At 41.5% G+C, this 14598-nt stretch overlaps 1 protein-coding gene across 16 annotated transcripts in view; it reads left to right on the top strand.

Annotated features, from left to right (window-relative positions):
- Nucleotides 1–14598, top strand: part of TSNARE1 (t-SNARE domain containing 1) — a 452764-nt gene that overhangs the window by 65647 nt on the left and 372519 nt on the right. The window lies entirely within an intron of this gene.

The raw sequence follows: 14598 nt of genomic DNA, 5'->3' as shown, positions 1-14598 counted from the left end.
TCCATAGGGTACAGGCTGGAAAATGCTGAGCAGAAGGAATTGGGAATGAAGGGGAAAGCATCAAGTGCTCTCAGTAAATTTTGGTGTAGGCCCCTGTTGCCTGTAAATAACTCTGTGCCACTGCTTACAGCAAGCTTGGGAAGTTGGGCTCTGAGTGTCTTCCTGAGAAGCAATCTGCTTTGTTTTCCAGCCAAAAGATATCAGCATCTAATCCATTTTTGGTCCATTTCTGCTGCTTCTAGAAGCAGTGATGATGCGTTGATTCCCACAGCTTGTATTTACTGTGGATTCCAAAGGTGTGACATTTACTGATGCATCAAAATGTCCCTGTTAAGTATTAAAATGTGCTTTGTTTGGATGTGTGCATTAAAGTTGGTCTTCTCCCCTTTTACCTCAATATCAAAATCTTCAGAGAGTTACAGAGTTGTAAAAAGCTACAACTGTTCATGAATTAAATTGGCAAATAACTAAATCTGGAGAAGTTCGCTTTTCTCTGCCACAGAGTTGTACTTGCTTTTGGAGTGGGACCTGCCAGCAGTGTAAGTTAAGAAGTTTCCAGTTATTCCTAACCTGTTTTGAGAATTAATGCATGAAAATAGAAAATAGAAGCATCTGACTCCTTTGAGATGAGTACTACCCACAGTCCTCTCCTTCCATGGTGTGGAGTTACGGTTTTGGATGGGAAAAGTTGTCCAGAGTGGTAGATCTCAGCAACAAGTCTAGAAAGGATATTTAATGAAGGTAATATTATATGTGTGAAGGTCAGCAGTGCTGCACTGAAAAGAATTCAGATCATGCTGTTTCGAAGGGCTGCAAGAGATGTTGCAAACTAAAGTTAAGATTTATTCCTCTGAAAATAATTATCATCCTTGCAGGCAAGAGAAGGTGCCTGCAGAGAGCTTTGTCCATGGCAAATGTGCTGTTTAAAAGACTCTGCACTCATCTGAAATAACATCATTCCATGCCAAAAAGCTACTGCTCCTAGGTAGTTCAAAAGTTGATTTTATTTTTACCTCTTTTTTTAATCAATTAGCAGAATAAAAATGTCACTGCTATGGATGGGCTGTAGAAAGTTAATGTTACTTTTTTGACAGGATGCTCTTGTAGGAGAACACAGCTAAGGAACACAGCTATGGATGCTGAGCTGCCTGTTGGAAATAGCACAATTCAGCCTTTGATTATTATTTTTCACCATATTACGTCATTTTTCCGCAAAATTCAATTTCTCTGTCCTTTGTGTGCTGCAGATTGTCACTGGATTTAAATAGCATCCACTTTGTGTTTGGGGGAAGGGGGAGGTTGAGAGAGTCCCTTTGAGTTGTTTCTTTTTTTTTTAGAGCAGGAATGTCTGTCAGGAGGGAGGTGAGTTTGGTGGCTGACTATGATGTATTTTAATTGTAATATATTTATTTTTAAATTCGTAAGACAAAAGGCTTGCTCCTCCAGTTAAACACATGGGGTTTTGGCAGCACAGCCACCTTGGTGTGACAGAATGCAAATGAACCTCCAGGGCAGGTAGTGAGGCTTTACTGCAAACAGATGCTGCTCTCAGCTCCCCAGAATGTTCTCATCCTACAAAAAATCATGGAATCACAGAACGGTTTGGGTTGGATAGAATCTTAAACACCATCCAGTTCTAAGCCCCTGCCATGGGCAGGGACACCTTCCAGTGGACCAGGCTGTTCAAAGCTCCATCCAACCTGGCCTTGGACACTTCCAGGGATGGGGCAGCCACAGCTCCTCTGGGAATCCTGTGCCAGGGTCTCACCACTGTCATAAAGAAATACACAATTTCTTTCTAATATCCAATCTAAATCTCCCCTCTGTCTGTTTGAAGCCATTTCCCTGTGTCCTGTCACTCCACCCTTTGTCTAAGTCCCTCTCCAGCTCTCTTGGAGCTGCTTTAGGCACTGGAAGGATCTCTAAGATCTCTCCAGAGCTTTCCCTTCTCCAGGCTGAACACCCCCAGCTGTGCCAGCCTGGCTCCAGAGCAGGAGGGCCCCAGCTCTTGGAGCATCTCTGTGCCTTCCTGTGGATTGAAATTTCACTTGTACTGAAAATGTGGTCCTGGGTCTGTGGGTATTCTTGTGCTTATGGGGAAGATTTTGTTTTCCACTTGGAAATGAGATAATTTCTGCTGAGGAAATCAAATTGATAATGGATGAGCTTTGGGAGAAGCAGCTCTTGAGCCCTTCACCTGCTATTCTACCATTCCACCACCCCTTTGCCTTGTCTTTTTTTTTTTTTTTTTTTTTTAATATCTACAAGTAGATAAATATAAAAATGGGAAATAAGTAAAACAGTTTACTGGAACATAGCCAGCTGTTCTCCACAGCAGAAATGATTAAAGTGCATCTAGCTCATCTAGCTCTTAGCCCCTCTATGGTCTGGGAAGTGATTCCTTTTATTTCAAAGCAGATACCCTAAATAAGGTGCTTGACTCCATCAAAGGTTGCAACCAGTGGAATCAAGCAAGGAAAGCATGATTTAAACTACCTGATACTCTTCACCTTATGCTCTTGTAGTCGTAGACTCATGTATTTTTATTTTTTGTGCTGGATGGTGCACGTGAGGGGTTATTCTGTGAAATAGTTTCGTGGTAGCAGGATAAAAATGTCTACAAAAGGAATGTGCTAATGCTGTTTCCATGTGGGATGTTTTTATGGCTATCCCACCCCCACCAGCACACACACATGCAGAGCCCCACTGAACAGCCAAAACAAATGGTTTTCAGCTTAAAAGTCAATGCAGCATTTATAAACTCTTTAGGGAATAAGGAATTTGATGTTCTGGTTTTGGGTATTCCTATTGCATCAGTATCCTTGTTACCCCAGAGATAAAATCCAAGTGGGATTCATCTTGAGGAAGAAAAATAGAAAACGAGTTTTCAGTTTGTGTTTTTTAGGTGGTGTAACTGGTGCCTTGGTGGGAAAATGATCACAACTCCAGGACACCCATTGCAAGTCAAAATATTCCTGATGCCAGGGAATGTCCCATTCTTTTTGATGCCCATGAGTAAACGTGGCTCTTGAAATACTTCACAAATCCTTCTGCATCAAAGTAGATCTTCCCCCTCTGGGTCCTCGTTCATGGAGGAGTATCCCTTAGATGGTTTTAGGTATATTTTTTGCCTCACTCATCTGCCCTCCAGGCTGCAGCTGATCTGGAATGTGCAAACTGCTCTTCAGCTGCGAGGGCACCACATGAGTCTCATGTTTACAGCCAGGCCCTTGTCCTTGACCAGCTGGAGAAGGTTCACGGTCAGCCCCATCCATGGGAACCCACTTCAGCTCCCAGCCATGACCTCTCCATAACACTACTGGCCCAAAAAAACAAGAATTAGGATTGAGGCCAAGTGTGTGTCCTCTGATTGCCATGACTTCCCAGCTGAGTGGTCCTTGTGGACATCAGCTTCTCTCTTGGGGAGCTTCCAGCTTGGTTTCTGCTGCTTGTGGGCAGTTTGGTAGGCATCAGCTGTGATGGTACCACTGCTGTTCTCACCTGGTGGAGCTGTTGAATGGCCCTTGGGGTAAATCATGTCCAGGAAAAAGTGTCTTGAGATGGAATCGTAGAATGGAATCATTAAAGTTGGAAAAGACCTTTAAGATTGTCGAAGTCCAACCTTTGAACAAACACCACCACGCCCCCTAAACCGTGTGGTAAAGTGGCACACCTGCTCATTTTTTGAACACTTCCAGGTATGATGACTCTGCTGCTTCTCTGTTCCAATGCTTTACCACTCTTTCCATGAGGAAATTTTCCTTATATCCAACCTAAACCTCCTCTGGCACAATTTAAGGTCAGTACCCCTTGTCCTGTCACCAGAAGTCTGGGAAAAGAGGCTGACCCCCACAGCCTCCTTTCAGGTAGTTGTAGAAAGCAATAAAGTCTCCCCTGAGCCTTCTTTCCAATTTAGACACCAGCAAGATGATGGTGATTGCTGGAGGACAACATTGTGAGCTCGTAAGACTCTATTGTTCAAGTCAAAGTAGGGAGAAGTAGTGTGTATGATTGGCTGGGTATACTTTATTAATTTATGGTTTGTTTGTTGTTTTCCTGACTGTGAATTGGCAGGATTTTTCTTTAAGTCTTTTTGAACTTGGTTATCCTCAATTGCTTCCTCTAAAAATTTCTCTGAGCTCATATCATGATCCATTATTTGTGAGCGCCTCACTGCCGGTAGCAGATATCTGAAAATGGAAACATTTTGCCTGGAAATGAGAGTGATGCTGCATGCTCATGTTGCCTGGCTGGACAGACAGGAATTGCAGTTCTAGGTTGCTCTTGACCTTGTGGTAGGATGTGCTTTGCTGTTTACTGAACCTCGTGCTGCTATGCGTGATTCCACTACTAAATGAATTTAGGGTGTTGCAGGAGGCAGGGTGGCAGGAAGGTTTCCAGAGTGAGGCAGCAGCCTTTGGGGATATTTGCTGAAAAATTTTGTCCTTGCCTTGCTTTTGTTGTTGGCTTGTTTGGTGTGTGCTTTTATTTCACTCAGGGTTCATTGAAGGCTTTGCCAGAAGAGCCCCTTCAGCCATAACCTTTAAAGCTGCCACGTGAAGTATGGTGGCAGTCAGGAAAGCCACTCTCTGGAAGTGACACGGTGGCATGCACTCAAGGATTTCATCCCTCTCCCTTCTTTTTATGTGCAATGAAAATCTGAATTCAATTTGTAATTTCCCCACTCCTTTCTACAATGTCATTGTTCCACATCCACCCTGAGATCATGGTGGTTCTTCCCATGAAGTTCCAGGCAAATCACTTGGAACTTCCCATCTCCTTTGTGGCTCACTTTTTTTTTTTTTTTTTTTTTTTTTTTTTTTTAAGGAAAAATTAATTTCTCTGACTCAGAGGAAGGGCAAGTGCAGTTGGTAAATATGATTTACACGGCCTTACTTTTGGTCACATGCTTCAAGTGGCACCAGCATCCAACCAGCCCTAAATCCTGCAAAACTCACCTTGGCAGAACAACCCCCACCAACACCACCTTGATGCGTTTATCAGTTCTTCTCTGATTAAAGCTTGGCTCTTCTTCACCTACATCACTCTTGGCCAGGGGGAGCAGGACATCTTTCCATTGTCCACTCAGAGTAAGCCGTGGTGCTCAGGACAGGCAGCTCCTGCTCCTGGTGCTGGAGGTGCTGGAGAGCTGGTGAAGCCCTCAGGAGCAGCAGGAATTATTCATGACAGGATCTCCCTGTCCTTGTCTCCTGCAGCTCTGTAATAGATTGGTTTAGGTGTTATAATTGCATTACACCTCCCTCCCCCTTCCATTTCCCTCTCTGCTCCTTACACCCTTCTTCAGGGTTTAATTTATGCAAATTCTGCTGCAAAGGAAACTCGGAAAAAAAAAAAAAAAAGAAAAATAAGAAGTGATAGAAACAGGAAGGGAATCCCATTGCTCTTTGCATCCTACCCAAATTTTGAGAAAGGATGTAAAATCTTGCAGTTAACCTTACAGTTTTTAGCTGCAGAGCAGAGCCGTATAAATGCAGCCAGTGAAAAGGGTAGGAAGAAACCTGGGATGTTCCCTTGCTCTGTGGGAGCATCCCAGGTGACCAAGGATGAGGGGGAGTGGGGAGCAAGGATCTGATTAACCTGGTTCTCAAACCATTAAACCAAACATGCTCAGTATGAAGGTTACCAAATTATGTATTTATATTTGCAGGCGTTTTGTTTGTTATATATACGGTATCAGAGTGGTTTGGGTTGGAAGGGACCTTAAAGACCATCGAATTCCAGCCATGGGCAGAAGGCACTAAGTCAGGTTGCTCAGAGCCTCATCCAACCTGTCCTTGAACACTTATAGGGATGAGGCCTCCACAGCCTCTCTGGGCAGTAACATGGCTTGCATTGTTTCTTCTGTCTCATCAGCAAGTTTTTAATTAATATGGAAGAGGTCTTAAATAAGGCTTTTTTTTTTTTTTTTTTTTCCCATTCCTCATTTGTCACACTAAAACTGGTGAAAGCCTCAGGCCATAAAAAACACCCAGAAGATTGGGATAGCAGCTGGGCCAGGGTTGGGAGTTACCTCTTTAATTACCTCTTTTCCACCTTCAATCTTTTGCATGTTGGTCCAGCACCTTTAAGAAAATTCTGCTGCAGTGTGTTTATTATTTAACTCAGAATAACCTTTAATAATCTCTATCATTTCATATTTATGTGCTACATTTTATCCTGTAACTCACGTATCACATACAGAAACGGTGATTTTGTCACGGAAAGAAACAACACACCAAAAATTGGATTTTTCTTTTTAATTGAGGTGTCTAACCTTAATTACAGCAGGCTGTTGGTCCAGCAAACTTTTTGCTTGAGGAAGAAATCCATCGACAGCATTTTCACCTCATTGAAAGACATAAAAATGAAACCCTGGATATTTTGTTCTTGTTTGCTAATGCAGAGAAATAACAACTTGGAGTATGAATAATGTAAAAGGCATGCAGTAGTTTGTGGGAGAAGTGAGTCAGTTCTGCTTGCTGAAGCAGGCTGGAAGTTCACCCAGAAAGAGGCACCTCTTGATATGAATGAATGAAGGAAAAAGTGTTTGCAGGTTATTTTTAATAACAGACTTGACATTTTTGAGCTCCTGAATGGCCATGTGGGAATCCAAGGCGTGTGCAGACAGACAGAGACTGTGAAATGGAGCTATTCAGTAGTAAAAAGTAGTAGTAGAGGTGGTCTGAAGTTCTGGAGAGGTTCTTATGGAATTGAAATAGGGAGATTTTGCTTTTTTTGATTATACTGCTACTGCATTTTCCCACCAAATACAGTGGGTTGGTTGTTTGGATTTTTTTCCTGGGTAACTAGGGCGTGATACATAGAAAAGCTGATAGTTTTATAAATCATTAATTTATTGAGTATGACTAAAACTTGTGATTTTTTCAGGGACAGAGAGGAGAGAGAGATGGTGCAGTGGTAACCTGGGGAGACTGGAAGCTTTTCCTTTTCCTTTTCCTTTTCCTTTTCCTTTTCCTTTTCCTTTTCCTTTTCCTTTTCCTTTTCCTTTTCCTTTTCCTTTTCCTTTTCCTTTTCCTTTTCCTTTTCCTTTTCCTTTCCCTTTCCCTTTCCCTTTCCCTTTTCCTTTTCCTTTTCCTTTTCCTTTTCCTTTTCCTTTTCCTTCCCCTGGTCTGGAATGCTTGATCCAAGCGAAAGCCTTTCTACAGATTTAAAACATTCACTTTAGCTGAACATTTAACTTCCACAGTGGTGTCTTGGGTTTTTTTAGAGCATTAAAGGATGGTAAAACTACTAATTTTTATGCATGTGCCTAATTATTTGAACTTCTGCAATTACATTAGGTTTGATTGAAATATTGTTGCACACATGGTGTTGTTTGGTGTCATCTTCATGGTCAGAGTTATCATTAAATCCCCTTTTCCTTCCTCTGCTCTATGACCAGGTTGGTGGCTCGGGGGTGGAGACAATGTCTGTAGGGCAGAGAGAATAGATAAATATCATCAGGGGGATTTTATCCTGCTTTTATTTTCTGTTTCCCTTTCTCTTTCTTTCTTCTTTTCCTCCATGGGAGGCCAGATGTAGATGGAGAAGGTTGTGCACTTGGAGGCTGTTGGTTTAAGTGACATAAGATGGAGCCATGTGTCACACATCCCTCAAGCAAAAAGGACAAGAGGAAACAGCCTCAAGTTCTGCCAGGAAACATTTCTACTGGATATTAGGAAAAAAAAATCTTCATAAAAAGGATTGGAAGAGGCTGCCCAGGGAAGTGGTGGAGCCACTATCCCTAGAGGAATTCTAAGGACACGGAGATGTGGCACATGGGGACGTGGTTTAGTGGTGGCTCTGGCAGTTCTGGGTTAATGGTTGGATGATCCTAAAGGTCTTTCCCAGCCTAAATGATTCCATGATCTGTCTGTCATGCTGTGGTGGTGTAAGGAGGCTCAGTGTGGGGAAGAGGAGGAATTGGGGAATCCTGTTTTGAGAAAGAATTTAGGAGGACTGGTGTTAATGGATGAAACTCCTGATGGTGATGTTAAAACCACTGCACTCATTCACTTAGCACAGGGTGAGCTGATAAAAGGTGAGTGGAAGGTACCAGCTGTCAGAGAAGTCAGAATTCGTAGTGGAGTCTGAGCTGAAAATTGCAAAGTTTTGGTTGCTATGAGTTGGGTTTTTCAACCTTCCCCTAATGCTCTTTCCCATCTGGAGATTGCTGAGGACAAGGAAGTCAAAACAGGTTATGAAGATTTTTTTTTTGTGGTCTGCAAGAAAACAAACCAACCAACCAAAACACTAAAAAAAAATCCTTCCCCAACCAGTCAGCAAAAAAACAACCCAACCCAAAAAATAATCTTCTTGTAGCCAATAATAATTTTCAGTGGTTTCTGAAGACTGTAGGCTACCACATTTAATAGGGAAAATGTGTTACAACCCACACATGTAATCATGTGCTTCCTCATGCTAGAGACTTAATCAAAGCATAAAATAACACAGAAATATGAATTAAGAGAAAAAAAAAAAGTGATGGTGCCATCTTGGAACGGGGAGACAATAAATTGCCAGGAAAGAAAAGGTATGTGTGCACCTCCAGCAATGGACATGAAATCCACTAGGACAAATTACAGGAGGAATAAATAGGTTCAGTAATTCTTGGTACTCTTTCACGGACATGGATATTTCTTTGGGAGATACCTTGTGGTCACATAAATGAATTAAAAGGTAGTAAATGGGAATTTGACAACTTTTTGATCGTCTAGAAGAGAAGAAACTTAACTCTTTGTTTTAAATTTATCAAATTCTGGAGTTAAAATGCTTGGACTTACTTCTCTGGAGTGAAGGACACTGCCCTGCACGTAGCTAAAATGGCACTTGAATAACTTGTTAAATGTCCATGTCTTAAGAATCAAAAGTGGTGATCTTGTGTGCATTTGTATCAAGGCCCATATCATCATTTACAGGTAAATGGAACAGAGATGAATAATAACACTTTTCTTATTAGCTTCCTATCAAGGTGTATGAATCTGTACTTGAGCAATTTGCAGCGCAGCAGATCTGAGCAGTCATAATTTGCACATTAATAGCTGAAATCAAAGCTGAGGTGAATGCAGATTGGTGGATTTAATTTCATTGTTTATCATATCTCTGCTGGTTTCTGCTGTTACAGTCTTTCAGTATTTTTTCTTTTTTCTTTTTTGGTGTCCAATTCTTTGTAGCTCCATTTTGCCATATATTTATTTAATAGGCAACTTGGGGATCCCAGATGCTGCACAAACACAGGAGGAAAAAAAAATAGAAACAGCTTCCACCTGGAATTATTCATTTCAGATTGTGGAGGAATGTTTTAAAGGGTGTTCATGTGTTGAATATTTTGGTGTAGCAAGAGAGGAAGGGATAGGTTGGAAAACAGCTCTGCAAGAGGGAAATGCTGTCCTGTAAGGGAATGTGGAGCAGGTGGAAGAACAGCAGTGTCAAATCTCAGGATAAAGGAAAAACTCCATGAATGTGTGAGGCCAGGAGCAGGTCAGGAGAAGAGTTATAGGGACAGGTCTAAGCCTTTGGACTTGGTTGAACATGAACTTTCCAATTTCTCTTTTGAGCTGCTGTGTTTTACACCTGCTGCTGCCTGTGGTGGATCAGCCTCTGCAAACCCACCCAGCTGCTCATTCCCCCCTTCCCAGCTGCACGAGAGGGGAAAAATGGGATAAGGAAGCTCGTGGGTCAAGATACAGACAAGGAGATCACTGACTGATCACCCTCATGGGCAAAGCAGACTTGACTCGAGGAAAATTAATTTATTGCAAATTAAAGTACCATTTGGGTACTGAGAAATAAAGATGAAATTAACCCCACACTTTCCCTCCATATCCCAGAGTTTTTCCCATACTGAAGAAACCCAGGAGCTGTTTCAAGCCATGACCTAGAATAAAATCTGTCTTTCCAAATTTTCTTAATTTCTGTAGATGTAAGTCTCCCATTCTGATATTTTGTTTTGTGGTTTTTTTTTTTTTGTGTTTTTATTTTAAATTTATTTTCTTTTTTTTCCCTCCAAGTGCTCTGTTTACTTCACTACAAAATATTAATGGTCTTATGTATTATTCTTGCCTTAAATATATTTCTTTGTAGTTCTGCTTTCCTGGAAGAAACACCCTCCTAGGTGAGATATCAAGAATATATTAAACTCTCATTATCAAACAAATTTTTTTGCAAAAACAAGAAACACGCATGTTTGTAATACAGTAATTTAGGTAGAGCAGCACTAATGCAAAGTTGAACATGATTGTTTCCTTGCACTCTATTTCTAAATTAAAAAAAAAAAGAAAGGATCAAACAGAAAAAAAAACCCCATAAACAAACAAGAAATTCCTTTTAATATTTAATGGAGAAGAGTAAGGCTGTGATGTATCTGTATAATTTAAACACTTCAACAGAGAGAGTAACAAAAAATGGAATGTAAATTGCTCCTGGGGAAGAGGATGATTCTTTTTTAAGGACCTCAGACAGCAAAGCTGGGCTTGGTGACACTGCTGTGGACTCCAACCACTGGCTCAAAACGAGCCTTGAGATGAGAGGTTACTGATCCAGGGAGGATGGCTTGGAAACCCTGAAAACCTTAGTGCCAAGAGAGAATTTTTTTTCCTGGATTTATGTGACCTAAACTCACCATTTTCTGCTGAACATCATTTTCCACTTAAATTGTCTTTGGCACTGCTTTCTTTCAGGAGGTTCAGTTTTTGTATGCCAAGGAAGCAAGTTCTAAGAATCATGGAATGGTTTGGGTTGGAAAGGACCTTAAAGATCATCCAGTTATAAACCCCTGCCATGGGCAGGGACACCTTCCACTATCCCATCTTGCTCCAAGCCCCATCCAACCTGGCCTTGGACACTTCCAGGGATCCAGGGAGAGCCACGGCTTCTCTGGGCACCCTGTGCCAGGGCCTGGCCACCCTCACAGGGAAGAATTTCTTCCCTAATATCCAATCTAAACCTTCCCTCCTTCAGTCTGAAGCTATTCCTCCTCGTCCTGTGGCTCCGCACACTTTATCCAAAGTCCTCCTCCATCTTTCTTGTAGGCCCTCTTTCCTCTGGATCCTCTTTTGATGCTTTGTTAGTGTTTCTGGAAACTTGGCAGTAGAATTGGACAGGGCAGACTATTCCAATGCCTAATCTATCCCTGTTGGACTGTTCTGGAAACTTGCCCCACCTCTGGAATTGGCTTTCATGTAATTATAGCCTGATGCCTTGTGGTTGATGAGTTTTTTAACTCTGGGACACATCCATTTTCTTCAGTCACTCAAGATGATGCTGTGTCTCACAGGTTTCATGTCATCAGTGTGGCATGGTCTTGTGGATGAAAGCATTTCCTGAGGTTCAATAAACCACAGTTTCCATAAATCCATACTGATTAGAATATTTAGTAACTGTCTCTCATGGCTAAGTTTTCAAACAGAAGAAGAACCAATGCATTGACCTGTCCCTTCCTTGCTGGCAAGAAAGGAAGTGTTAGATTGCCCATTGCAGCCCAAAATGAAATAATTTTACTTTAATAATTGAGTCCAGCATCAGCTGTTTCTTCTTATTTTTCGTCTTTCTTTTCATTTACTTTTTCCTCTTTTTCTCCTGGATTTGTTGTTGGGCTGGCAGGCCATTAATGAGCACAGCATTGCCTGCTTTACCCTTTTACTTTGATTCCACGTTAGCTTTTCTTCTGGAATCCCCTTGATTCTCTCCAAATGGTGTCACAAATCAGCACTAATGAGCCAAATCGCTGCTTGCCCTGCTCTTTCACAGTGTTTGGTGCTTGTGTTACACAGGCTTGCTGGATTTAATCACATCTGAGATGCTATTTTTGGGCTTTCCTGAGCAACCGATGGGGTGGACATTCATTTCCACTGACTTCTAGTGAAATTTTGTGTTTGAATGTTTTTCTAATATTTTCTAAAGGTGGAAATAATTTGCAAACATTCCTGATTTATCTGAATTGTTCCTGAGTTCAGTGTCCTGTCCTGTACCAGCTCCACTGTGAAAATTATTTTTTGCCTCCACTTTTTTTTTTTATCTTAGTTATTTGGTAATTTTTTTTTTTTGGCTGTAGATTCCTAAGATAATTTTTTGTGGTGGTATGGGGGAGATTTTTCTGGATTTTTTCTCTAGTTGATTTGTTTTCCTTTATTTTTCCCCAAGTACATAGGCAAACACAATGTTTTGGAGCATTTTATACATTCTTTACCCCCTGTAGGAAGGGCTGCCATCTTCCCTAGCAGAGAATTGTGGATATCCAGGAAGGGATACCTTTGTAATTCCTGCATGTTGTTATTTTTATCATCTCTTACACCCTTCTATTTTTATAATTAAATACCTTTTTAAAACAGGCCTTTTAAAAACAGCAAGGTTCTGGACTTAATTTTTCTTTAATAATTTTTGAGGATTTTTGGTTTTGTTTTCTTCTTTGAGTGAATGAGTCACGATTACCCAAGCAGCCACTAATTTTCAGTTCTTTGATCAATTCCTCTGTATCAAGATGAGGTCTATCACAAAATTCCCTGGAGTGAAGAATAATCTTTCTGAGGCAGGAGACTTGTCAGCTGTGATGTTTAATAATTCCAGGGGTGTTTCAGCCCTGATAGCAGGAGGCTACGAGCAGATGCCACTTAGACTGAAGTAGTCCCTCAAGAAAGCATTTTTCTTTACACTCCATAAGCAAGTGCTGGTCTTTGGTGTGTTTGTCAGTGGTGTGGAAGTGCTGTCACATGTGGGTTTGGATTCTCTTGCTTTGGTGGTCACTCTTGAAGAGGTTAAAACATGGAAAAGTCATGTCCCAATTATGCCAAAGCCTCTGGGGTTTTTCAGGCACACAATCATTGAATGGTTTGGGTTGGAAAGGACCTTTAGGACCATCTTATCCAACCCCCACCATAGGCATGAACACCTTTTTTGATGGTATCCATCCTTATGTGGCTGTCAAAGCTCCCCTAATGGGAAGACTTTGAATATTTTGACCACCAAATGCTCTTTGAGGAGCTGGTGGTGAAATACCTCGTTCCTGTCAGAAAGGTTGGCACTGATATATTGAACAAAACCTTTTTATGAAGTTCTTTCCTTTTCTGGTGGTTGTACTGAACTGTAATGAAGTTTACACCCCTGTTTTCCTCACTGCCTGAAAAGGTCTGGGTTGATTTAGTCATGAAATGTGTCAAAAAATTATTCAAATGCTATTAAATTTTACTTCATAAAGTAAAAAGTTTGACAGGTTTCTGCAAAGGTTGCTGAATATGGTTTCTGGGTTCTCCCATGGGTAAAATAGCATGAGAGGCTGGGCTGGACTGTGATAGTGGAGAGTTCTGACAGATTTAGGAAAGGAAGAAGCTCTCTTGAGGCCAGAGCTTGAAATTACTGATTGGTGTTCACCCTCTCCAGAGGATTTTGGGTTGAGGTTGATGGTCCTTATCTTTTTTTAGGATTCTCGTGTCTCTGGTTAATTACAAACTTGTTTTAGAGAGGAGCAAATAGCATGGAATTACATATTGAGACTCATTTGACAAATTGACGTATTTTAAAGATATTCTAGAAGGTATCTAATTTTTGAGTTATTTTAAAAGCTAATTAGCATATAGAATTGAAATGACTGTTAGTGTGTATGTTGTAATTTTCATGGAATCACAAAATGGTTTGGGCTGGAAGGGATCTTAAAGATCATCTAATGCCAACCCCCACTTTCCGTGGACAGGGACACTTTCCACTAGACCAGGTTGCTCCAAGCCTCATCCAGCCTGGCTTTGGACACTTCCAGGGATGGAGCATAAATTTAAAATACAGAGATTGACATACACGCAAAACTGAAATGTGTTTTTGCTGATGGAGAAACTTGTGTGTGCAGAACTCTGGAGAAGAGCTAAAGAATGAAATGTCTGAAAACTCATCAGGTCTTCTCCTTGCAGGAAATGCAGCTTTCACACTGTTCAGGTTTTGCAAAGTAAAGTCTGCCTCAAGATACCAGGTCTTGAGAGTTATTCAAGTTTAATTTATCTGTGTTGGCTTTGTTGGCAGGGGGATTCTCCCTCTCTCCTCCACCCTTGTGAGACCCCCTTGAGTAATTTATCCAGGTCCGAGGTCCCCAACATAAGAAAGACATGGACTTGTTGATGTGAGTGCAGAGGAGAACTTGGAGATGCTCCAAGGGCTGGAGCCAGGTTGGGAGAGCTGGAAATGTTCTCTTCTCCCTGGAGAAGAGAAGGCTCCAGGGAGATCTCAGAGCTCCTTTCAGTGCCTAATGGGGCTCCAGGAGAGCTGGAGAGGGACTTGGGACAAGGGCCTGGAGTACCAGGACAAGGGCAAATGACTTCAAACTGAAGTTGGGGAAATTTAGATTGGATATTAGAAAGAAATTTTTTTCTGTGGGGGTGCTGAGGCCCTGGCACAGGTTTCCCAGAGAAGCTGTGGCTGCCCCATCCCTGAAAGTGTCCAAGGCCAGGTTGGACAGGGCTTGGCACAAGCTGGGATAGTGGAAGGAGCCCCTACCCATGGCAGGGAGGGCAGGGCTAGATTTCCAACCCAAAGTATCCTATGCTTTTGGGGCTTTGTTGTTTGTTTTTTTTCCTTTGTTTGTTTTTGGGTTTGTGGAAGTTTTCTGTAATTTTTAAT

The sequence above is a fragment of the Vidua macroura genome, chromosome 1 (assembly GCF_024509145.1).
Source record: "Vidua macroura isolate BioBank_ID:100142 chromosome 1, ASM2450914v1, whole genome shotgun sequence".
Taxonomy (NCBI): domain Eukaryota; kingdom Metazoa; phylum Chordata; class Aves; order Passeriformes; family Viduidae; genus Vidua; species Vidua macroura.
This window is presented reverse-complemented; position numbering and strand designations above follow the sequence as displayed.